Source organism: Haemaphysalis longicornis, unplaced genomic scaffold, assembly GCF_048455015.1.
Source record: "Haemaphysalis longicornis isolate Haplotype H1 unplaced genomic scaffold, Haemaphysalis longicornis Haplotype H1 scaffold_1, whole genome shotgun sequence".
NCBI lineage: Eukaryota > Metazoa > Arthropoda > Arachnida > Ixodida > Ixodidae > Haemaphysalis > Haemaphysalis longicornis.
The window spans coordinates 321099503-321126002 of record NW_027526203.1 but is presented as its reverse complement, the minus strand read 5'-3'; the positions used below and the strand labels follow the sequence as shown (position 1 = coordinate 321126002).

The following is a 26500-nucleotide window of genomic DNA, read 5'->3' as shown; positions in this document are numbered from 1 at the left end:
AATAATCACGTAGAAAAATTCAGACCCATTCCATCCGATGAAATTGGAACTCCAGCGAAGCTGGCGCTCTGGTGGAATTTGCCATGTTGGAGTTACCTATATTGGGAATAGGCCGACGAACTAGAAGGACAGTGCGAGATGACTGCGTCACATACCAAGGACGCACACGACTGGTGGGTAGGAATATTGAGGTTCTATAGCGCGCCTACGCCAATCACGGCACAGGCTCTAGTGGACCCCGCAAGTGGACGCTGAAGAGCGCGCGGCATTGTGCAATGTCAGGGCAGAAGAGAGACGCCGCGCGTGGCAAGGAGTACACTCTAAAAGGTTCCTGTAGGTAGTCTTCACCACAGTGCTCTAGAAGGACCGATTGAAGTGACCAAGAATGCAAATTCGGCGATTGACGCCGCCCAACTAATGACTTGACTAAAAAAAGTGCATGCGTGGAGGGACTACACGCATTGCGTAAATTGCGTTTTGCATTGCGCGATGTTCGTTAGGAGATGCCATTTTTTCTATAAATTGAATGCTGGGCTGCGTCATTCGCCGAATTTCTGCACTGGGACACTTCGATTGGTCCTTCTAGAGCGCTGTGGTTAAGACGCCCTACTGGACTTCTTAGAGTGTATTGACCAGAATGTTCCCGGGTTGGCCATTTCCTAACGATCGAGGCGCCACCTGGCGGGCATTTCTTGGGGACTGCGGGGCAAACAGACGACGCCGCAGCCCCGCGCTCTTGTTCCGTGCCGTGCGTGGATATCAGACGTCCGGGTGGCACCGAAAATTGGTAAGTGTAATTTATTCGGTAAGTCAGCAATGGCAAGTTCAATGGTGCTTTAGAAGAACGTTCAAAGCGTCCAAGAGCTGTCAGGTTTGCCCATAAACTTCGTTCCTAACCCGCTAAGGTGGCGGGCCACCCACACGCGCTTTGTCCTGACGGGGGTTGCCTGTGAGGCTACGTTTCGCCGTACCAGCAGGACACCCGACTTTTTTCTGAATTGTGGGCCAGTTGCCGTCATTCCCTTTACGTGGCGATGTACAGAAGCTACTCGTCCAGGAGTGATTACACCGTTGTTGGCTGCACAAACAATCAGCGTAAGCGCAAAGTGCTCATGCAAGAAACGTGTGAAGTGCACCCCGACAAAAGCAGTGTCTGCATGTGCGGAGTATACTCGCTGCACAAATTTTCTGCGTCCCTTGAGTGCCGCCGCGAATGGGTCGTCGCGCTGAATCGGAAATACTTTCGAGCCTAGCAAATTTGGCAGAATAAGTACGGTCATACGCTGCTTATGCAAGCGCTGTTTATGCCCCCTCATGCTCAATTCTTATCGCACGTTTCTGTTTTCTGGAGGTATGTTCGGTTCAGCTCATCGACGGGAAGCCGACAAAAATCAACCGGACACCTATACTGCAGCTCGGGTACGCGAAGGAGTTGAGCCCAAAGCGAAATAAAAGCGTCGCGGTGGCGGTGCACGCTCGGTAGTGTCAGGAAACAGCTGTTTGCGGTTCCCACCCGCCGCTGAAACAACAAAGTTTCTTTAAGCAAGCAAATAGCCGTGAAATCTTGGTGTATCTAATACGTTGCTCCTGTTTGGCAAGAGGAAATAGTGTTATGAGCAACGACCTGCACAGCTAAAACGAATATTTGAGTGCGTGGTTTAACAACCAACTCAGCATAAGGTATGGGAGCGCGTATTCAATGACAACACGTTCGCGCACCGACAGCACCAAGCCATGCTTACAAATTTGCACTATCGCGCGCGCGATCGGAGGCATTTGCTGATTGCACCAACCCACTTCTGAGCGTACGTAGGAGGTATATTTGCCGACTCGACCGAGCGTGCTCCGCCACCGCGACGCTTTTATTTCGCTTTCGGCTGAACTTTTTCGCGTACCCGACCTGCAGCATAGCTGTTCGGTTGATTTTTGTCGGCTTCCCGTCAATGAGATGAACAGAACATACCTCCAGAGAACAGAAACGTGCGATAAGAATTGAGCTTCAGGAGCCATGAATAGCGCTTCCAAAAGCTGCGTATGATCTTACTTATTCTGCCAAATTTGATAGGTTCGGAGTATTTCCGATTCAGCGCGACGACCCATTCGCGGCGGCACTCAAGGGACGCAGAAAATTTGTGCAGCGAGTATACTCCGCACATGCAGATACTTCTTTTGTCGTGGTGCACTTCACACGTTTCTTGAATGAGCACTTTGCGCTTATATACACTGATTGTTGATGCAGCCAACAACTGCGTAATCACGCCCGGACAAGTAGCTTCTATACATCGCCAAGTAAAAGCATTGACGGCAACCTGCCCAGAATAAAAAAAATAAACATCGATTGGGGATGAAAAGTCGGGCGTCCTACTGGCATGGCGAAGCGTACGCCTCACAGGCAACAACCCGTCAGGACAAAGCGCGTGTGGGGTGGCCCACCGCCTTAGCGGATTGGGAACGGAATTTATGGACAAACCTGGCAGCTTTCGGACGCTTTGCACGTTCTCTACAAAACACTGTTGAACTTGTCGCTGCTGACATACCAAATAAATGCCACTTACCGATTTTAGATGCCGCTTGGACGTCTGATATCCACGCACGGCACGGAGCAACAGCGTCGGACAGCGGCGTCATCCGCTTGCCCCGCAGTCCCCAAAAATTTCCCGCCAGGTGGCGCCTCGATCGTTAGAAAATGGCGGCGCCCATTGCACGATGGAAATGCTTGTCTATACATGACCACGGCCGGACTGGAGAGGCACGCGCGCGTCTCCAGTCCGGCCGTGACACGACTCGGAAAAAGGCGGTGGCGGGAGGGAGGCGTATAGAGTGTTGTTGTAACCGCACTACCTTCGTAGATTGCCGTGCTTCACTGTGCAGGAAGTAATGTGGGAAAGCCAGCTTATGAATTCCAAGCTTACACCAATCCCTTCAAAGTCAGCTTCCCCTCTAAATACAAATTCTATGGTAGAAAAACATTTTTCCAGTTGGAATATCAGGCCCTAGGACCTGGTTTTATTTCTTTCACTGAAGCCGTCCATGAACTGGATCCAGCAAATCGTCTCCGTCGAAAGACCGAGCAGAGATCAACAATTTACCGCATATGAAAAAAATTCATTCTCGTCCCAACTCCCCCTGATATTTTTACGAATTTTTGCCATACGGCGAAAATTGTTGATCTAAGCTCGGCCTTTCGCCGGAGACGATGTGCAGGATCCTATTCATAGACGGCTTCGCTGTTATAATGTTATCTTTTTTTTTTTGCAGCAACACGAAACTTTTAAGCTTGTTGGCGAGCCATGAGAAGTAACGATGGAACGCTTCTCGGCGGTACATGACGGCACGCTCGCTGAAGCGTGGCTCGCCTAGACACCAGTGCCTAATTTCCCTCTATATAGATTAGTATGAAACTCTATGCGCCCTGCGAGAGTTTGTGGGAACACGTCTATGGCCCCTGCAATGTAAAATGGCGCGAGAAATGAGGCACCGCGCCGCTGCGGGGAAAGGGTGGCAGACGCAAGAACGACAAGAGTGAACAGGAGGAGATCCTGCAGTCGAGGCGTGGAGTGCGTCAAAGTTCGCCCTGAGCTGTCGCGCTGCGATAGAGTGGAAGACAACACCAGAAGAGGTACAACAGCAGGAATTCATGCTGAGTGTGTTGCACAACTACCCAGATCTTTTTCGGGACCGCTTTGGGACCCTAGTCAACAATACCAGGCGTGCTTGCATGCCTAGAACTAATCGCCATCAGGTCATCCTACAATTTTTTTTTTTCGATCTGCTCCTCCCACTCACAGAGACGTTAAGCCTTCGTTACCACGCCATAGAAAATCGTTCGCGGGTGAACGATGACTTTCAAACCTCCCGCAAAAAGTAAAAACGTTGTTAATTGGACAACCAACGATCTGACGTGTTCATTTACATTCCTCGCGGGTAGACGGCGTCGCGAGTGAAATTTGAACCCAAGGTAGCAGCGAGTTGGGCGAAAATGGCGTCCTGTTCCACTGCGCGCTCTGCAAAAGAGGACAGCCAGGGACTTCGGCACTGCTGCTGCTATTTTTTTACCCCAGCAGCAGTGATAACTGCAGCAACGATGTGGATTCTTCAGATTTTAGTTCTATGAAGGCTCTCCCATTCAACAGCCTCAGAAGGTGCTGCCAAGGAAGGTTCGTTGTTTACTTCGTGCTGTATTTATAAACAAAACGTGCGTAATATCTGTAATATCTGACGAATGCGGTATTAATTTCATGTGTAGGGTCGGTAAAACGCGGAAATATTTTGCCAAATGCACCGCGCCATATCACGTTATCACCTTCAAGATATCCTGGCACTCGTGTAAAATTAGCGCTGCCGAGCGACGCGCGCTGCTTCTCAAGAGCGCTAAATTGCTTTTTTTTTTACCACTGCAATGATAAGGATTTGGTGTGAGAACACAAACAAGCGTGCTTGGACGCATGTTTAATAGAGACCGACTACTCCCGAGTGGCTTCGCGCAGTGGCGCAGACGTCAGGGCCGCTATTTTGACAGGCCCGCAAAAATCCAGAACTTGGTGTACAGCGTCGATGTATATTTTGAACCATAGCTTAGGAATGCAGAAACATTTCGTAAATCGTAGAATTTCTAAAATAATAATTAGTCTCTGTAAAACCGCCTATTTGAGTCTTGTGCATACATTTTTGTGCATTTTTTTTTGTTGACCAATAAGCTGTCAATAATTGCGCCTTTCACAAAGCTGCTGGTATGTGTTTGAAAGAGAAATCTATAAGCTACAATTTCATGCATAGCAATGCTAAATTTGACCATTATTTCAAGAAAAGAAACGTTATCTGGAAATGCTCAAAATCGGCACTTTTTTCTACGGTCATGAAGAGTTAATCGATATTATATCCCACTCTTAAGAAAACCCCGTTACTCCTCACTGAGACTTTACTCCTCACTCAGCCAGTCATCCTCTCAGATCGGCAGAGTGGCTTCCGCATGAGGACGCACTATAGTACTGTGATCGCTGAGACGACGGCGCTCACAGCCGTTTTCTTACGCCCTCCTTTCTGTCTGGGTTGCGATCAACGTTTGCATATACACGCGTGTGGGTGTTCCCCGAAGACGTCGGCCTTTTTGTCGCCTTCTTTTTCGCGGCGACAGCTCATGCTCGGGGTATGGCTGAGAAGCTCCCGATGTTTGCCCACTGGCCTTCGCCCAGCTCCCGTGGGACCCGGGTGCTGGACAGGACCTTCGACTTCAGCCCATTGTTTGCCCGAATGAAGCGCAAATCCTGAGGACCAGTTGACATACGCTTTGTGCCCTCCGAAATCGCTTTGAATGTCCGGAGTTGAGAAATTGCGTGCCTTTCCGCCCATCGTTCTTTCCGAGTGAGATTTTGTCGGATCTTTTTGTTTTTTGTATATTTAAGAGGGCGAGGGCGGAAGGCCAGCAGTAATATAACGTTCGCCTTTTGTCCGAGTTTCCCTCAGGCACGGAAAGAAATAGAGCCGTAAAAATCTTCGAGCTAGGGAAAAAAATGATGAGATTTCCTTTATTTCACTTTTTCTACTCGCCGCAAAATTTGAGGCTCAGGATAACACGTCAACAAAGCATCTGCAGCACCAAACAAACAACAAAATGCCGAATATGCACACAAACAAATAAACCCCGCAGAAGCCAAGGTGCATGCAAGGGAACTTGGCACCCAAGCGCCGGTTGTGAGAAAAAAAAATGGCGCAGCTTGCACTACTGATGCAAGGTTGGAGAAACAGTTGAGCTGGCAGCCCCTTTTCCTTCTTCCGATACCCGGCTGTTGCAACTCACATGGACTTCTGAACTTGCCGTTGAAAGTTCTCCATGACTGGTAGGCCCGGATCGTTTTGCCCGCAGGCTTTCTCGTGTCTCTCGAAGTGGACCGCGTGAGCACGTGCTAGGACCCGCGGTAACCGACTTGGCAAATTCGGCGACTGTAGCACGAACTCAGCGTTTGTGCTCCCCCTAATCTCAGGAAAGAAATTTGCTGCGATAGCCTTTACGAAGCGTGACCTTACGCGCTACGGCCTCACTGTTGGAGGGACAGCAGTTCCATACATCCCAACCTACAAGGAATTCCTGTAAATAACTCAACGTCTCTGTTTCCATCAAATTCTTCAACATCATCGTCATCATCTTCATCACGTCATCAACTGGCGTAGCAAGTTAGGCATTTTAGCCCGGCTAACATCGCCAGGCTTCATTAAAGATCGTTATCTACCCCTTACCGTTCAGGCGCCAATACACGTGAACTGGCGAGGAGAACAGCACGCGAGAGGTCACGCTAGGAGCGCTGGGCAGAGTATCCTCGAAGGTCGAGTTGGTCGACGCCGGGCGGTCCTCACGAGGCGCATTCTCGCGTGCGCTCGGTATTTTTTCTCGGTATTTTTTCTGGTAACGCTCGACGGCGGAACCAGAAGCTTCAACCACTCTGCTGTTACAAATAGGGAAAAGGAGGGTTGTTTCCGAGACTTATTTCCACCGCCTTTCGGAGAAGCTCACATTCGAGGCATGCCAACACCGAGCTACACCAGTGTTTTCCTCGAGTGTGGTGTGGATGGCGGTCAACGAGACAAACCGTACTTCAGCGGCGCATGCTTTAAGGGCGGAGCACTTGAGGGGCCCGGCTTGTCGCCGTCACTTGTCCGCGGTTACGGTATCTAGCTACCGCAGTCACGCGGCGTCACGCACCCAAACACAGGCTTAGAAAAGATACCCGCTTGTTCCTCGAATCTGATTTCTGGTCAAAAGTTAAGAGGATGCTTGAATAAGAGGTTTATATACGCAGAACCATTCAAAACTCCTCTAACCGCTGGTAATGGTCATACAGGGCCCCAATATTTAGCGCAGGTAGATTTGAAGCAAAATAAATGTACTTAACTGGCAGTACCCGCATTCATTTAGAAATTAATGCTCATTGGGTTGGTTTTTAGAATAATAAGAGGAAAAAAGTGGTGTGGGAAGAAAAAAACCGCGCCTTCAGAATGGCGCAGAAAGGCTGCAGCACGTGCGAGATGAAAGCAAGCACAAAAAATTGGCCGCGTGTCTGCTCCTTTCGTTGCAAATGTCAAAAGACGATAGTCTTTGTAGACATTTGCCAAGGAAATGCCCCCTCCCCCCCCCCCCCCCCCCCACTTTGTTTTCCCGCTCACCTCTAATGCTGTTCCTGTTCCGTCGCGCTCATCCCAAGGTGAACACACTAAAGGTTTGCTCAAGGCGATTTGAATTTACCGCGTTCCACTGTTACAGGCCGGGTTCCTCGATGCCAGCGCTGCAGTACGGCGGAGACGCGCGTGAATCGAGGCGCCCCACTTCAACGTTTATAGAATGGCGTTGCCGTGCTCCACGTGCGCTCCAAGCTGAACGTGGAACCTATAGCTAGTGGGACCTTTCGTTGCTGTTGCCGCGTGATTTTTCGTATGCCACCAGGAGGTGGCGCGGGCAACAGCAGGTGGTGGTTTTCTGCAGTAGATGAACAATATCATTTGCTATCAAAAAACCCCGCATAAAGAAACGCTGTAATAATAAAGGAACGCTGTAAATATCCCTTGTTTACTAATTTCCTGTCTTATATTTGCGTAATGTCTAGTTCTGGTCAACAAAGTTGACAAGTATGAACATATGAACCGTGCTCAGACGTTTACGTTTGGCTGTGGGTATATAAGCCTATTGCGCAGTAAGCATTTTACTTTGGCCGGGTGGCTGAATTGAGTTACAGACAGACAGACGGACAGACCGACAGACATACAGACAGACCAAAATTTCTGGGTTTAAGTAGCCCAAAAAAGACTATCGTCTTTAAAAGACTACCGTCTTTAAAAGAACAGCACTCTTGCTCGAGCTTTTCCAGGTGGAACAACAAACAAGCGATAAAGAAAAGAATGCGAATTGTCCCAGGCGAAGGCCCGCGAGCACTGCGAAGGCGGGAAAATTGGAAGAAAGAGAGAGAGAAAGAAATAACGATTTATGGGAGAGTTTACCTGCAACCTAAAAAGGAGCTGGCTACTCCAAACGGTGTAGTTATTAAAATGTACCATGGTTGCCTTAATTAACCACAAAGTTAGAATAACTAGTACGTCGCACGAGCAATGGCTGAAAGATCACATGCGCGCTCAGTAAAACACGTGCTATGTATAGCAGATATTTTTTCATATGCCAGTAATATGCCAAAATTATATATATATATATATATATATATATATATATATATATATATATATATATATATATATATCCATGTTTTCTTACAGCAGCGGAATATAACCCAAATAACCTGTATCCATCTATATACAAGCAATACGAATTCAGCTGCATTGACCAAACCTCTGTTCAATTCATCAAGACAGGAATAAGAAAGGGAGGGGAAGAGAGGGTGGGGGTGGCAGCAAGGAGCGGAGAACGGCGCCACAGCCTCCCTGCCGAATCAGTGCTCTGCGCTTCACAGCTTTCAGATTGAGTGGAACTGCTTTATCTTTTTAAACAAAGGAGTCGAGTGGGGGCATTTTACTTCCAGGTTGTCTGCAGATCTTTATTTTGCATATTTTAAACGTCCTAAGCAAAGTCTTAAACACATTCTTGCATGGTAGGGCGAATAGCATGGATAGACAGCTTGAGCCAGATAATTGAAAATCCATGATCCCTACTTTCCACCTTTTTTTCTTGTTGTTTGGATGTCATTCATGTAATAGAAAACACCAGAAAAGCAAAGAACGAAATCTGCGGTACTAGTTGCGGTACTCGGTAATGGATACTTAAGCATTAAAAAACACAGGCTGACGTCAACACTGCCACGTTTTTTACTTGTCGGTGCCAGCATTTATTCCACGCAGTTGGTAAAATGGGAAGGCGAGGGGGGATGGTTTGTAGCTTGGGCTATTGGGTGGTTGAATAACTTGGGCTGTTGGTAAAATGACCACCAGAAACGTGAAAGTTCCGCTTTGGCTCTCACGCTCCCATGCTGTCGTAGTGTCGCGCGCCAAAACCGAAGGCACAAAGCTCACGGTAACAGAAATGAAGTGTAAACTGCCACGACGTTTCCACGGCCACACGTTAATAGACTCCGTACGTGAGTGCCCTTCTCTTCAAAGCACACGTATCGAGGTATCCCAGCGTTAAGGCTGGCGTGGAAACCGTAGTCATTGAAACCAGTAAATATAAGTGGTAAAAATACGTGATAAAAATGAATACATATGTAAATAGTTTTATTCCTACTCAGATCGCGCCGAGGCAGGCGCAGAGCACTGCAAAAAGCGCTCATGTCAATGTAGCTCATTCGCAACTTAGAAGCGTCAAATAAGTTTACGTAGCCGTTAGTGCATTTAAGAAGAAATGAATACTAATAATAGTAGTTCTATGCATACTCAGAACGGGTGGAGCCAAGCGCATATCGCCGCAAAAAGCGCTCATGTCATTGTAGCCTATGTCCAAGTTTAGAAGAGTGCGACAAGTTTACGTAGCCGTTATTGCATCTAATAACCCAACACATCTGTCTGGACTTCGCTTCACCGCGCATATCCACTCCCAACGCCACCAAAACATTCAAAGCACCGAAGCAAGCACGGCAAAAACAACGGGAGGCTGCGTAGTCCAAAGCACCGGCTCATTCCCCTACCGAGGGCAGCGTCAAGTGGTGGCGCCACCCGTCCACCTGCCCTAAGGCCCCTAAAATTTTAGGGGCCTTAAGCTGCCCGGTCCCTATTGGCTGAAGCAAATTTCGCTGAATACAGTAAAAACCCGATCTCAAGAAGTCACCGGGAACCACGGATTACTCCGTTCAATCGAGAACACCATAAAATTGGGGCTGCCATTTTACTAGAAGTTGATGCCATGAATTCCATGTTTAAAGGGAGGCGCATCCCAACAGCTACCATGGCATCGTAATTGCGGCTGCGGCGGCGAAGGTCGCCTGCCGATAATTTAGTAATACCCTAAGGGTCCGCGGTGACAACACTAACAATAAAACGCTATGGGTTCTGGGAGAATCGAATTTCTTTCCCCGAAAAAAAAGCCTGCAATTTTTCCCTGCGTGCGCTTCGTTAGCCTTTGGCGGATAGACTTTTCATAGCACGCAAGCGCGTTCAACACGCTCCCGGTTCCTCTGTGTACCAGTAAAAGTGCCTGAACAAGTCAATAGCGCCCATCAGATGGAGGCGAAAAGCAAAAACGCCAGTGTGTGCGAGATTTCGGCGCACGTTAAAGATCCCCAGATGGTCAAAATTAATCCGGAGCCCTCCACTACGGCGCGCCTCATCGCCTGCGTTGCGTCGGCGGGTTAAACCCTACAATCAATCAATCAATGAATAGCGCCCACCACCTGCAGCCTGGAGCGAGAACAGGAGCTTCAGCAGTTTCTGGGTTGTCAGCCTCCTTGGACGTCGTCAGCATCCATAAACAGAATAACAGACCTCGTGCGCCAAGCGGGTAAAGCAGAAATAAAGAACAAAGATCTGGGTGAATGCGCAGGCGCGGGGGCATTGGTAAAACTGGTAAGCCATTGAGACCTTTAATGTCGCCTGTCACGCGAGATGTGAAGCAAGAGTAGCCAGCACTGCTAGCGCCTATCTAGAATAACTCATTGAAAACCGGCACTGCTGAGTTTACGTCGTAGAGCTCCGTAAAAACGAAATTAGATGCCTCGTTTTTTTTTGTTTTTATTTTTGGCGTGGCGCAATAAACGTTGGGGCGTTCAGACTAAACACATTTGCAATTGCTCCTTTTTAAATGTGTGCTTCCAAGAATACTTCGTTAAATCGGGAATAGCGTTGAGTCTATTTCGTTAGTTCGAGTTCATAAAAGCATTGAGCCGTATGCAGGCACCCCCTGTGCTTCGGCCTTGTTGGCGTATTTATGTGGTCGACCGCACTAAGCCGGTGCATAAATTGGGGTTACATCCGACTTCTCCATGACGAGACAACGCGACACTGCGACAGACAGCAGGCCCAACGGGGCCGCCAGGGCGCGCGCTCCTTTCGACTTCTATTTCTTCTCTAAACGCAGTCTTGTTCACATTGAAACTGCTTGAAAAGCCGTGTTTGATGTGGAGTGGGCGCAGGGCAGTGTTGCGGTCTCTTTCCTCCCACCGCGCGTTCGTGGGGTCGCTTCCTCTCCCCGCCGCCCTCTGAAAAATGTCCGTAAATGGGCTTTGCCGCAATGCCTCGGAATGACTAATCGCGCCGTCCGCGGGAACACATTTGGCAAATGATGATGACAAATTCTTTTATTAGGAAGGGGAGGACCGAAGGTCGCTGGAGGGGGAAGAGGGGGAATAGGGAGGGAGATAAAGGGGCCCGACATAAGATTTCACTTATAAACGTGGTCTGCGTTGCAGCATCGCGTAACGCACATCGGCAAGCCTGCACCGCGCGATGTCACGGCGCAACCCCATTTTTCGGGTCTAATGTTATGCTGCGTGTCAGCAGTGGCCTTTGGCACCGCTTTAATCGCGGCGATTGTCCTTCTCTGTACATTGCCGGGAAACGAACTCGCGGATATTTTTTAGTGTGCATGTTTTGTTTTGTTTTTTAAATAGCACGTGTGTTTTTCCAATCAGCGTCGGTGAACACCGGATTTTTGCCCTCATGGGACACGTAATTTCTTTCGCATAAAAAATTTCGAGTGAGGTGGGAAGATGTTTGTTTTCCCCCCTTCCTCTGAAAAGTTCGGGAAGTTTTCAGACAACAAACAAGCTGAAAATTGTATTGTCCTGCCATTTTCAACGCCGGCACGCTGAGAATAGTCGGAGGTTAATCACCATAGAATACTTTCGCATTTTTGTAAGGTATGATATGGGGCAAGTCACTGCTTGAGGGCAGGAACAAAAAAAGTCTCCCCGGTTTGTCTACACTGCCTGAACTGGGGGAGGCACTTGCTTGATTGATTTCCCAGTGAAGCTAGCGGCGCCTACAGCTCACTCGTGTATTTACCGGTGGTGCCGGTGGAGTGTTCAGTTCAGGTCTTCGTCTGCAGTTCCACCAATGGAACCGCAAGCCACATGAAAGAGAAGGCGAAAATTAGCACCGATATAGAACTGAAAGGCATTCAGAAATATGTGCTGTTGGGCTAGTTGGTGCATTATGAAATACTAAAATGCGCTGAATAGACAAACAGAGGAAGAAAGACAGACAATGCGCATCTGAAAGACAGTGCGCATTGTCTGTCTTTCTTCCTCTGTTTGTCTATTCAGCGCATTTTCGTAATTCATAAATGAAAGGCAGCAGCGAGCGTCTGTCTTTTCTTTACTGACGTTCCGACCATCGCTGTCGTTAAATGTTTTTCCCGTGTATTTCTTGCCTCTTTGCTGTGTAATAAAACTTGATGCATCCCCTTCCGTATTTTATTTAATATTCACCAAGCTTTCGGTTGCAAACGGTAAGAAATTGTTTATTTACAAGTTTTGCCATTGCACCACCCCCCTCCTCGTAGTCCCAAAAAATGTATTTTGCCGTAACATATTCCGCACAGTTCGCGCATCTAAGCTCATCAGTTTGTATCCAAAGAATTCGACAAAACTTCTGGAGTAATTACACGCAACCCATTCTGAAGTAGCTTTAAATGCGATAATATTCACAGTTCCTCGTGTGTGTTCGTGCTTGTAATATGTACGTGCGCGAGTGTGCGCGCGTGAAACTGTAATCGGGAAGAGGGTCGCATAGGTTCTCTCCTGTGTTTCCGCGATCAAGGATTCTGGATGCAAGAATTCGCCACTAAAACTTGTAGTATCAAACACTTTAACAGGGATGAGTGGGTGGGTGACCTTATCGTTGATATATCGTTTAATAATGGTTGTTAAACTTAATTCAACACACGGACAAAGTAAATACAAATCAACAGAAAATCCGACTGCGTGGCGGTTCCAAGGGGAACGAGCCACCATATGGCCTAAAAAATCCGCCACGACATCATATGGGCGTGGTCCTCACTATATATATAAACGGACACTAATGAGAGAGGGTGTAGGTTGAGCTTCAACTTCAGCCGGCTAGGCTCGATGACGCCGAATTCCATTGCAATGGCTCAGTGTCCAAGGCTTCGTGCGGCTGATCCCGGCCGCAGCCGCTGTTTTACTGGGAAAGGCGAAAAGTAAAGACGGCTGGGCATCGAGTTGTCGGCGCACGTTGAAGATACTCGGTTAGATTAAATTAGTTCGGAACGGCGCTCCTCATCGCCCAGGGGCCGCTCCGCCGCTCCAAGCCCCTGAAATTTAAAAAAAAAAAGTATTATGTGGATGTGTCAGCTGAGATTAGAGTGATGTCCAAGATGAGGGCACGTTCTTGAGAAAGCATTTCTTCTAATCTTGGTTTATTTTTTGCGGTCCTTGGCAATAATCAGGTTTAAGCCGCTTAGTGAACTGGAAATGCCGGAAGAACAAGAGCACAAAGGCACCAAAGATAGTAGCTTTATCGCTACCGTAGCAATTATAAATGCCCACGCCTGGGAATGAGGACACGAAAGAAAAAAAGAGGCAAGTGCGGGTGTTCTGACTAAAGTTGGCGACCCTAGACCCCAGGAAAAGCCATAAAGCGGCTACAAGCCACATATCTTTATCCTCAAACTACAGCCCTTGGTAGCAGCAATCCGGCAAACCAATTACAGTAACTCCCCCCCCCCCGTCCCCCAAAACCAAAAGCCCCCATCTATAAGCCACCAGGTGTTATGTTAGTTTTATTGCACCCAGCGAAGTGACATCAATCTTGTCCGCAAGCAGTACGGTGGCATTTCTTTCCAAGTTCCTACCCACTGGTAACAGTACAAAACAGACAGACTTCTCTAGCTGCAGCGCCAATCTCCTCAATTAGCCACTGACAGGACAACGACGTTTCCGTCCTAGCCGCAGCTGGTGCGCGACGCTTCGCACAGCGAAAGAAGGCGATTTTTTTTCCATCTTCGCTCTGAGTCCACGTCGTTACCCAAAAGTGGTTACGTAAATGAAAAAGAAAGTCTCCTCGTTACTAATCCCACGCACGGCATTAACAAAATAGCTTTTCTGGGCACAAGGGCTGTTGTAGGCGCGCACATGGAAAAGGTTGAAGAAAGTGGCTCACCCAAAATATCTGAAAGATGCAACTGATCCCTTGCCTCTCAGCGATAAAAAGTTTTTTAAACCACCAGCGTTGTTACTGTTGAACATATATATAAGTTTACTTAGTTTGCTAACGGCTGCTATTAAATTTTAGAAAAATAAAGGCCAGGATAAGAAATTCATCAGCCCTGGATTCACTCTGTAAAGAAGGGCGATCCGCGAAGCTGTGGTGTTTTTATCGCAATCAACGCATCTATGCACGAGATAAAACACGTTTGTTTGTAATTTGAGATTGAGCATAGTCCCTAGTTAATTGGCTGGACGAAACTTGAAAGAATTAAAGTTTTATTCCGGAGGACAAACATGGGACTGTCCGTTTCCAAGCCGTAGAAGCCCATGTATTGAGAGCAGACAGGAATTCTGGAACATCTACAACGGCACTGTGAACTGCGTAATTAAGAAAAGTACATGAAACTCAGCGAAAGCCGAGTTTCAAATATATGAAAGACTCCTTAGCGAATCTGAAAGCCTTCTTAGCCAAAGCCTCTTATGTATGAAAGCCTTCTTAGCGAAAGCCTCCTTAGCCTTCTCTCTTTCATATATATGAAGGCCTTCTTAGCGAATAATTGTCATTTAATTTGTTTCGGGATAGTTTCGATAAAACAAGAGTTACAGCCATTTTCTGTAACCATACTACCTCGGTAGAAGAACATGCATTGGCAGGCTGAGGATAATGGCAGCAGACGGGAATTCTGTAACGTTTACACCTTCTCTGTGAACTAGTTATGACAGGCACCTGAAACTCGACGTAATAATACAGTAGCCTTAGCGGCCAATTTCAGTTTAATTTTTCCTAAGGTGGCTACATTAGATCGAGAACTACAGAGCATTCGCGAGAAACTGGAGACGGAAATATGTTCGTGTCGAAACGAGGCGTTGACGGATGGACATCGACCAGCGCCGGCGGGTAGCTATAGATAGCTTCCGTGTAAAAGTACTGCATCTATCACGTGATTGCTAATTTGCAATCAACTGGGGGCTGTCTTTAAACATGTGTCGAGCAGCAACTTGTTGAATTCCTATAGCAGCAAACGTTATCTTGCACGTGGCTGAGAAACGTCGATGTGATTGACAAGGAGTAACCCATAGCGGCGCCTGCGGCGATGTTATGTGAACACACAGCCCCAACTATATACATGGAAGCAAGTTTGCATTTTTTGAAGAAACCGGGGTGAATGAACGTATCACTGGAAAAATCGCTTCAGAGACGAAGACTTCGAAGTCGAAGCAGCCAGTGACTTTGTAATTTCAATGCTGCTCCCATATTCAATAGTTTAGTTTTTCAATCTTCACGCAAGTGCCCAAATCGTAGCGGTCTCCCAGGCACGTGTCCACCCTTGAAGGGCGCAGCCCTCTGGCGGCCGTCTCTGAGCAGAACCGCGTTGTCGGCGTAACCGAGTGAATGACGGAAAAGACTGACGACTGAAAGAAAAATCGAACGATGAAAGAAAGCAACAGAGGAGAGTTTCGCAAAATTGGGAGAGGAGGGGGGGGGGGTCGGTTTGCTGTGGCGGCGCGAGCTAGCGATCTCTGAAAGTGTGCGGTTAGGGAAAGGAGAGGGCAGTATGCTGGACCCGCAAGAGGCGCTCGACGGCGCGACGCTTGCCGAAAACGTGGAAAGTGAGGGGGGCGTGCGTGTGGCTATGATGTGCGTTCGCTTAAGACGCAGTTCGCGGTCTCTTCCTGAGACGCACTTCGCGCCGCCGCCGACGAAGAGGCTCTTTATCGCTGCCGTCGAGATAACCCACGAATGAGTGCTGCCTCTGCGCACTGCTGCTGCGGTCAAATATCGCATTGGGGAGTATGATGATGATGATGATGACTGCTATTGGTTTCCCCTTTGAAGCGGGGTGATGACATGTCATCTTACCAAAAAGGACTAATATAACCATGTTTTACACTATTGGTTTAATACTAGCGCTGCTTAGGGCAGGCACTAAAGTTTATTAGGCCCGAAATACTTTCTTTTCCCTGTTACAGGTGGTAACTGTCCTAGGCAATATTCCCCTCTTTGCTTTTCGTCCACCAGCATTCTAATATTCTTTTCGTCCCCTCGACAGCCTTGAAGTTAACTTCCTCTCTGATACCCTTAAATCCTAGGGCTTCTGGAAGCCCAATATTCCCTTCATGTAGATTTGGATGGATACCCTCACATTCTAACACTATGTGCCGCATAGTTTCTGTTTCTTTTCCGCAGACCACACATACCCCATCATTTTGTGAATACTTCCCCACAAAACTCTTAGTTTGCAGGCAACCTGCTCTAGCCTCGAAAAGCAAAGCACTTCCCTGGGAATTATCGTAGAAATTTTCCTTTCTGATGTTCATTTTCTCAGCCCTGTACATCTCTAACGACGTTTTAGCTTCCATTTTTTCCCTCCATTTATTCGTTTCAATCTGCCTTTCCTCTTTTTTGGTTACCTTGGCTGTTTTGGATTCTCCGCTGTTCTTTCCGTATTTCATCGTTAGCCTTCTAGTCTTTCTTAACCACTGCGTGTCCACGCTTTTCAAGTATAGGTACCTAAAAACCTTAGCTGCCCACCTTCGTTGATCCATTGCCCTCAACCTCATCTCAAAGCATATTTTACTCTGAGCTTCTCTAACTTCAAACGACGCCCAGCCTATATCTCCCTGAACTGCTTCGTTAGTTGTTTTTCCATGCGCGCCTAAGGCCAAACGTCCTACCGTTCTCTGGTTTACTTCAAGGCCTGATAGAACATCTGATTTTAAGCAGAGTACAGCATTCGCAAACGTGAGACCCGGAACCATTACTCCTTTCCACATTGCTCTTACTACTTCATATTTGTTATACCCCCACAGAGTTCTATGCTTCATTATAGCTGCGTTTCGCTTTCCCTTAACCTTAAGTTGCTTCTCGTGAGTACTTAAGTAGTTATCCCCTTCGTTTATCCACACTCCCAAATATTTATATTCCTTCACTCTAGGTAATTCGCCTTGCTGGACAGACACTACGTTGGTGGTAGCGTCATTGATTATTAAAACCATTATTCCTGATTTTTCTGCACTGAAATTTCATCCGAGGTCAGTGGCTTCCTGGCCGCTAATATTTATTAGCCGCTGCATATCTCTTTGGTTATCAGCTAAAAGAACAATGTCGTCTGCGTATAACATTCCCGGAACATGCTGTTGTACCACTTCGCCTTGCAGCATATGGGTTAGGGTAAACCCTACTTGACTTTCTTCCAGTTTCTTTTCTAACCCTGCCATGTAAAGCATGAACAGTATTGGGCTCAAAGGGCATCCCTGTTTCAGTCCCCGATGGATGTTGACCTGCTGGGCGCATTTCTGTCCTTCCCAAGTAAGGTGCACTCTATTGTCTTTATAGATTGCTATAAGGAACTGTACTAACTCGTCATCTAATCCCTGGCGTTTCAACATTCTCCACAGCCGTTCTCTGTTTACGTTGTCATATGCCCCTTTAATGTCCAAAAACGTAATCCATAGTGGTTTATTCTGTGCTTTCGCAATTTCAATGCATTGCGTTATCACGAACAGATTGTCATCCAGTCGCCTGTCTTGTCTAAATCCATTCTGCAGTTCCCCAAGTATTTCATTTTCTTCCATCCATGCTTGAATTTCTGATTTTATCGCCTGCATTACGAATCTATACACCACTGACGTTACTGTGAGTGGTCTGTATGTCAATACTGGCTTTGTCTCCTCTGCCTTTATATAATAAATTCTCATCCTACTTTCTAACCAGTCCTCTGGTATTTGTTTGGTTTCTATCACCTTATCTATTGCCCTCAGAAACGATTCCTTGCTTTTAGGTCCAAGCAGGTTTATCAGTTACATTGGTATTCCGTCCGGGCCCACTGCTGTCTGGGGGGAAACCTTTTGCTTTGCTTTTTTCCAATCAAGGTTGCTCAAACTTATTTCCCTTTCCGCAGTCTTCTGTGGCGCTGATGTTATCGGTGCTGGTTTCCCTACCACTATTGTCCTAAACTTCTCACTAATCACTCGATGAATATGCGCCAACGCGTGCTCTCCTTCTAAATGTTCCCTCTCCTCATCAATCGTAATCGCAAGTTATTTTTTCTTTTATCTGCGCTTTCCCGCTGTCTTTACTCAACCCGCTCCCTCATGTTTTCCTCACCCGGCAGGTTAGATCCTTTAGCTGGTTTTAAGTGAAAAACTAGCTCCTGCTCTCACCTTCACTCAAGGCAGAATAACGGAGGCGGAAAAAAGAAACGCCATGGTCAGAGCATTCAAGAAAAAATAAGCACGTGCCTGTCAGGCCTGGGGCATATTTAGCTTGATCAATGGGGGAGTTGACAAGATTTTAGGCCCCTGACCAGACAGCAACGACGATACGTAGCCACTCAAGCACGTTCAGCCGCAAAAAAGGCGCCATTATTCAGATTCACTTTATTCATGCCCATCATGGCGAGAAGAACAAAGTTTGGCCTCATCTGTGGGGCGGCGCCGTCATTCATGATACAAGATCAGTGCCATAGAGATGTCGCATCGTCTCTTAAGCTATGAACCAGATAGCAACTAGATCAACTCCGCAAAGCTGCTTCCGTAAGGTAGCCACTAGAGTAACTGGGCGAAGCTGTCCTAGTCTTCTGTCGAACTGACTGGCACACAGGAAAGATCACGTTGAAAGAAAGATGTAAACGAGGTGCGCGTTCTGGCCGGCCGAGTGTACCGTACACAGCGCTCAAGTCGTATCTAAAACAGGTCGTTCGTGATCGGCTGGAGGGGGGAAGTAACTCTGGCACTGAGTTATACCCAGAGTTGTGGTTTTCTCATTTCAGGTTTCCAACTGGATTATAGGGCCCACTCCTGCAGTCTCAGCGCGATGGCTTCGTTTCAGCTTAGGGAAGCGTAGATGAACGTTCCGGCATGTATAGGGCACGTACTAGTTGACGGTAGCACTTTGCAGTGCACTGCCAACTGTATATTCTCGTAACTTTCCTGTGCCTGCATTGTCTTCTATACCTAAAAAATAAGTGTCCGGCTCACTGAGTGATTCATCAACGCCACGCTTAAGCTGGTTGGCCCAGAACCTTGAAATTCCGGAAGCGCATTCCCATCAAGGCGTAGGAGCTCACTGAGGCTGAAATTTCAGAAGTTACAAGTATAAGAGTGTAATAATGAAAAAAAAAGTGTTTTCAACAAGTTTTGATTATCTGGCATATCAAAATGGTTTTTGTTTCTGATATATGTAACCCTTACTAGTGTCAGAAGACTAATTTCAGGGTTTCACCCTAACGAACCACCATAGGGCGAGACGAGATCTGGCAATAAATTGGATGTTCTTACAGATTCGTCAATATATATTCGCCTCCATGATCTATCGAGCTGGTTTTGGCTGACAAATGTCGCGCAAAAATTGAGCAAAAACAAATTTAATGATTTTTTCCTTAGACGTCGCAAAAATTGAGATTTTTTTTAAAGTTACCCCTGTAACGTAGTTACCAGACTTAAGAGGTGATATCAGCGTCAAGCTAAATTGCTGGTCCTAAAACCTTGAAATGTCAGAGGTACATTCTTAATCTTGTGTAGCGGCTTAATACGCCTAGATTTTTTTCAATTGCCCCACCCCCTTCCCCAGCCTAGAGGGTGAAAAGGTCTAAAATATTTCTCACAAATTTCTTATGATATCGCAGGCCCGTTCAGGTATCGGAATGATTTTTAGGCCACCTATACAAATTGCTAAACGCTGTTTTTCAAGGTTTTTCCTTTATCAACCCCTGATAGGACGAATGAGGGTTAGGGGTAAATTGCCCTAAATATTCAATTGGTTTATGTTTAAAAATTTACCCTTACATACGCCTTAAAGCGTATTTCAACATTTTGTCCCACTGGACCTGTAAAAGGGTGAGCGGAATTCTTGAAACTACTCCTCCAAGGAAGTGATCACGGGTAAGATGTGATAGCGACGCCCAGCGCAAAAAGTCGGACCCAGAGTTTTCGAATTTCTGCACTACATTTCTATTATCCTGTAAGAGTTTCATAAAGGTCTAGTTTTTAATTGCACTCTTGAAAACGTGAAAGACTGCCAATTAGATTCAGAACCAAGAGCACTCGCGAGAGAGAGAGAGAGAGAGAGAGAGAGAGAGAGAGAGAGAGAGAGAGAGAGAGAGAGAGAGAAGAGAGAGAGAGAGAGAGAGAGAGAGAGAGAGAGAGAGAGAGAGAGAGAGAGAGAGAGAGAGAGAGAGAAACATCTTTATTTGCCCTTCTATAAAGGCTTCTGCGTTGCTGGGGGAAGGAGCTGCTGTTACCAGTCGCCCCCAAGAACTGCCTCAATGTGTTGGAGGAGGGCCTCCCAGTGCTCCTCTTCTGTCAGTCGTAATGAGGAGGTGGTCAATTGTCGGACTGAGGGCGCGTACCGGCCGGCGCTTTTCGTCCGCTTGCGGAGAGCGAGTGTGAGGTGTTTTTGGGGATCCTCTGGGGGGTCAAGCCAATCCGCCAAAGTGCCAGGAGTAGGGGAAAGGGAGTCTGTGTATATGTTTCTTGTCTGTATAATCTCTAAGCAGTCCCCACATGTAGTGCTGGTTGTTAGGGTACCCGTGACCGCAGCGTGGGCAGCTAGGGTGGCCAGGTTTATTTTCTATGTAGTGCATGATATGTGGGGTGCGTAGGACACCTGCTTGAGCTCGGCGGATGCAACTTGTCTTCGATCGCGGCCAAGAGATGGGAGGAACGCAGTATGTGTCTTGATCGGTACGAAGGTCTACCAACTTTTGGTGCCTGGCTTGTCTTTCTTCGACGCGGCTGGTGTGGCGGTCGTATTCCTCCGGCAGCGCAATTGGAGGCTCAGACTCGCGGAAGAGAGTTTCGCGCGCGAGTTGGTGAGCCGCCACATTTCTTGGTATCCCTTGATGACCTGGGATCCAGCGGAGTTCAACCGAAAGCTCTGGTTGGGAGGTTAGATGCACTTCGAGAATGTTGCGAATGTGCGTGGCTATTTTATTGCGGCAGAAGAGGCGGATCGCATCCTGGCTGTCAGTCAGTATAAGCAGTTTCCGTCGGCCGGTGAAGTTCGTGATGGCATCTGCTATGGCTAACGCTTCGGCATGACCGGGATCACTAATTCCTAGGAAGCGACGAGTACTTTGTCCGTTCCCGTAATACGCGGCGGTAGCAACTATACCATCGTCTGATACAGCGAGAAATTTGGCTTCTGTCTACGGACACCGTACGCGAATAAGCCATTGGTGGTGGCGGGCTATCGGTACACACGTTTCACTCTAAAGGATAAAAAGTTTCTTTCGGAAATTCCAAGTTATGTCTCATTGCCTTCCATATATCAAACCTGTATTTCTTCATATGCGTAACTCTTACCAATGACTACAAACAAATCGAAGGGTTCGTTCAAAACAATACATAATACAGCGAATGTACGTTTAAAGGCAAATTACGTACTTTACGGCTAACTCAATATGTGTTATATCCGTTGTTACATTGGCCCACTCGGGCATCACCAGGTACTACTGCCAGTCGTCCTTATATAAAGCCAAACTATGCACTGAAGGTTCATCAACAAATATTTACAAACACAACATACAGCATCCGTGCGTGCGCCCGACGTCGCTTGCTTTAGTCGGGCGGCCCAAGTAGCGAACATTGCTGAATAGCCTCGAGTGAGTCGTAATCTAATGTAGTCCGAGATGACGCGATTTTTTTCTTCTTGTTCGGCTTGTACACGCTGACGCGAAAACTCTAGGAAAGGAGCTGTACCATCACAAGGCGTTAGGGAAATGAACGTGATGAAGCGCGTGTAACCACTTTCCGGTTTAGTGCAGCTTCACATGCGGCTATAAAACTTGGTAGAAGCCCGGTTCGTTCTTGCAAAACAACCGCGACTCATTTCCAGCCGGGGAATTTGCTTATATGAATTTCGACGTTTCTCCAACCCAAAAGCAAAATACGTTTTGTCGCTCTACACTCTAAGGCAATCCCGTGACTCAGCTTCTCCACAACACGGTCGACTGACCAATCCACGCCGCCAACAATACAATTTCGGCGAATGGTGATGTCGAGCACACGATATGACTCGAAAGTTCGGTCTGCGCTGTGGCATCCCGCAATGCAAGCGTGGCGGTGGGCATAGCGCAGTGCCTGAGCGCAATTCTGCTTTGTCCTTCGTCCCGTCAGCGGTTGAATTTATTGCGTGAACCATGCGCCAACATGCACAAACATTTTCCCTTATGAATGAAATGGTATGCGCCTGGATGTCATCCGACGAATTTGCCATGGAGGAAGAAAAAAAATTAGGAGACAGCGTGACGTCATGCAGCCAACCTTCGCGAGCCCACCTCCGGACACCACTCCCTCGGCTGCTTGCTCATCCAAATCCGCCGGAGTCGGCCCAGAACATGACCCGCGATATTTTCGGGGCGAAGCACCTTAGGGGCTCGGGCTGTCGGCGTCTCCTGTAGTCACGGTACTAAAACACCGGAACACTGGTTTTCCAACGCCTCGCGCTAGAACGTAACGCGTTCTAGAAGTAAAGAGTATAATGGATAAAACTAGTTGAAAATAAAGTAACACGATTTAAAGATTTGTGGAACGCTCCCTGTCCGCTTCAGTAATCGTCAAGCACAGGCAGAAGCTGTTTGCAGACGGGTTATAATTTGTGTTACACTCACGTACCCTCCGGTTCTCTACGCTAGGCCTGATCCGGGCGGGTGGTCGGTCGAAGCAAGAAAAGGAATACAGTCAAACCCGGCTATAACGAACCCGGATAGAGCGAATTATGCTATATATCGAACAAAAATATTTCAGTTACAGAAATACATGGGAAAAATATTCCTTATAACGAAGTTCACATCCGATATATCGAACTCTGCGCGCCTAGAATGGCTGCCGAAATGCATGGTCTCGAAGCGGCGATTGAGGTGTGGAATGTCCGCGACCACGGAGCAAGAGCCGCGACTGAGACATTGCGCCTCGCAGGGAGCGACGTGATGCCCGACACTTTCCGTGAGTGTTTCCGACGCGCGGGAGTCACGATGGAACACGCCCATTCCGCAAGTCCGGACCAAGACAGCAGCATCGGTGAACTGTGGGAAGAGCTCGCCAGTGTTCCCGATGAGGTCGCGAGTGAAAGCCGTCCGACGCTTAAAATGAAGCGCTTTCGGCAGTCGATGTGCTCCGCCAATGCTTCTTAGATTTTTGAGGACCCGGACTCGAACTGGTGCAAACAATGTTTCGTGTAGTGAATGCTATGCTAGTTGAAGCCGCCAAAGCGAAAGTGAAAACAAAAATCACCGCTTTTTTTGCAAAGTAGGCAGTTAAGGCGGAAAGTAGCTTTATTATTTGCAATAAATGGATTTTTTTTTGTGTATGGTAATGGCTAATTTACTGTGTTCGTTTCTGCATGCGGGGATGGCGGAGTTGGGAAGGGGGCTGGCTCCCGCGGATTGCGAACTCGTAACAATAAGTTCGTTATAAGCGGGTTCGGCTATATCGAACTATTGGATATATCGAACTAATCGCAGTGCATATTGCAGTTCGCTATAAGCGGGTTTGACTGTACTTACCTGCTGCCGGGGCCTCGTTGAACACCAATCTTCTGTACTTAGGGCAGCCATGTTATCACTACAGTCGCTGCGCCCTGATATCTGGGTTAAAATAAGTTCTCTAACCCCCCCTCCCCCGAGCCCGTAGGGCGAGGCACTGGCATTGCACTGCGCTCGCGTTGACCCCTACCGCTACCCCCAACCTGGGGCAGATGGGTTATGACAACAGCTTAAATCCTATTGCTTAAATCCAACGGAAGAGAGGGCGCCATCAGCTCAACAAGCGCGCGATTTCTCCTCACATCGGCGCTTCTGCGGCTTTTAATCAGCCCGCGCCGTGTTGCAAGAGAGAGACTTATAATCTTTGAATACACTTGCACACTGCATGACTCGCCCCTTGCCAGGTTTCACGTTAGTGGAGATGGCCCGTTTCTTTTTCTTGTAGCTTCATGCATGCGGCTGTTTGGTAGGACGTAGCTTTTAGCAGACCTCTCTGTATTCGTCTCCTCGATTCTCTGTTATGCGCGCGTTCGTGCGGGCGGGCGTGCGAACGTGCGGGTGTGCTGGCGTACGTGCGATTAGGCCCGGTCAACATATGCGCGCGCGTTTTTAAGGCCTTAATAAAGTGTTTCCAATCAAATGCGGTATATTTTACCTGGTTCGCAAAAGAGGATAGTGGAAAAATGATTTCTGGTCAAAGCGGTTCCGGATAAGGCACGTTGTCCCAGAAACTAGCATGTGCATTCATCTGTAGCAGTGTGTCAGCAGCGCGCGGAGGCCAATACATCCTACCACACACCGTCGAATGGCATGGTCGCGGCGTATAGTGACGTTTTTGCCGGCTTCGGTTTTACTTTTCATGGCTAGGCTTCACACTTCTGAAGTGGCCCCACCTCCTAACTTTTTCTTCACCCATGGAATTTGCTTTTTTCGCGGCGTAAAGTGGTCAATCGAGTGCATCGCGCTGAAGCTGAAACACCGGATTGCCTTGCAGTGTAGTTTGCGCGATAGTAAGCTGCGCATGTTTATCTGTGTATCTTGTGTATTTTAGTAAGCTGTGTAGTAAGCTGTGTAGCAAGCTGGGTATGTTTGGCACAATTCAAACTTTTCTTATTTTGATCAGCCCTCACAACCAACGTTCATTTCATATCTTTTATGTCTAAGTTCGCATGATATCAATGTGGCGGGAGAAGTGGAGTTTGCTAAAGGGACATGTGAGGCGTTTTTTTTTTTTTTTGTGATATGAGCCAGATCCACCTAACGCGAACTTGAGAAACAAGCGGAAGTTTGTTACCGGACCTAAATGCAACGCTGTCAAAGCTATTATATGATGTATTTTATATCTCAGCTTGGCGAAGTTCACGGCCACAAGCAATTAAAAATCATGCCGTACATTTGAGCAATATTGAGGTGCTGAGTTTGGATTTGGCTCGCATTGAATTGAAACACTCAAGTTGACGCGACATTCGTACGAAAACTTTATTTAAATTGACTTTCAAGCATGGTGCGATTGAGTTGTGGTGGAGAAGGCATTAAAAATATGCAACAGGGCGTCAAGAACAGTAGAAATAGGCATTTAGAGCAGGTGAGTCCTCTCGGCACCATTAGCAGATCTCTTCGAACTCTTCCCTAGGATAATTTTCTTGGGCACGGCTGAAGGCACTCGTGAAGTAAGCACGCTTTTCATTTCTTTGCCATGAATTTCCAAAACGCTTCACGAGAAGGCTGCTCATATCTTCTTCTTCACTTCAATGAAGGGGTTCGTACTCTCAGAGGGGGGGGGGGGGGGGGGGGGGGAGGATTTGCCAGGGCTTGTAAGCGGCAGCTATTTAGTTGAGTACTGATGTAATAAATATTGGAGAGAAAAAAACAAATATAACCAGAATTGTTTCTTAGGGACGGATGAGACGAAATGAAATCATTGTTTCATTTCATTTCGGTCTCAGTTTTATTTCGTTCACTTCGTCTTCTGTTCACTTCGTCGTTGACATCTGGGGTATCTTTCACCAATCTCCTAATTGTCGTATGAATTCAGAATAAGCCAGCTCCGAAAAGCGGAGAAACTTCCAAAACCCCCTGAAACAGTCTGAACAGTCAAGCCAAGAGCAAACTCTCATTGGGAAAGTTGATTTGGCTCATTTTTATCCGTGAAACAGCAGGATCAGGCTCATTTTGGATACAACTTGCGATATCCATACATGTTTTCAGGGCGTTATCTCAACTATTTCCTTGCCATCCTTTTTTAGAGAAAAGTTGCCAAGTTTTTTTTTTGTCGCTGCAGTTTTTTTCTATATAGTTCCGGTTTCTGGATCTTGCTCATTACTAAAAAAAAACACCTCATGTGCGTCCCTGCCAGTTAAAGGAACAACATTAGTTTAGCAGCGTACCCTATCGTAATGCCTTTATATTGGATTCTTTACGTAAAATTGTAACTCATTCACATGTGCGCTTAAGTAATGGCGACAGCAGTCTGTTCACAATGCGACGCTTTTCTTTGCATTCTGAGGATTCAAACTTCAACGGCAGCTTTTTTGTTGTTGTCTATACCTCACAGAAAATGCACCACCTCCGACGAGACCACTACTACTCAAGGCACTCTGGCTACTCGAGACCCTGCTTTCATCTGCTGGAATCGTTCGCTCACGTACGTTAAGGTAAGGTGGAAGCAATTTCACAGCCTCTACGCCAGCATATTGAAAAGACGACGAATACCTGTTCCTTGGAGTAATAGTGTCGCTTTGGCTTATAATTAAAAATGGGAAAATTTGGGAAAAAGGAATCCGGAGCAGGGTTCTATAACCTGTGTACAGCCCAGACTGCGGAGCACGTTCGTAGGCACCGCGACAGTAACTGAGACCGTGTCCTCCGGTCAAATGCGCCTCCGGTAGCTCCCTGCACCTTCCCGGCGAAGGCGTCCTCTGC

The 26500-nt window shown here is 47.3% G+C and overlaps 1 protein-coding gene across 1 annotated transcript in view; it reads left to right on the top strand.

The window, feature by feature from the left end:
- The window catches only part of LOC144151461 (RYamide receptor-like), a 920756-nt gene that overhangs the window by 625984 nt on the left and 268272 nt on the right, over positions 1–26500 (top strand). The window contains exon 4 of the mRNA XM_077682514.1: positions 26133–26232. The gene's annotated coding sequence lies outside the window, so the exon portion shown is untranslated. The remainder of the gene's footprint in view (positions 1–26132; positions 26233–26500) is intronic.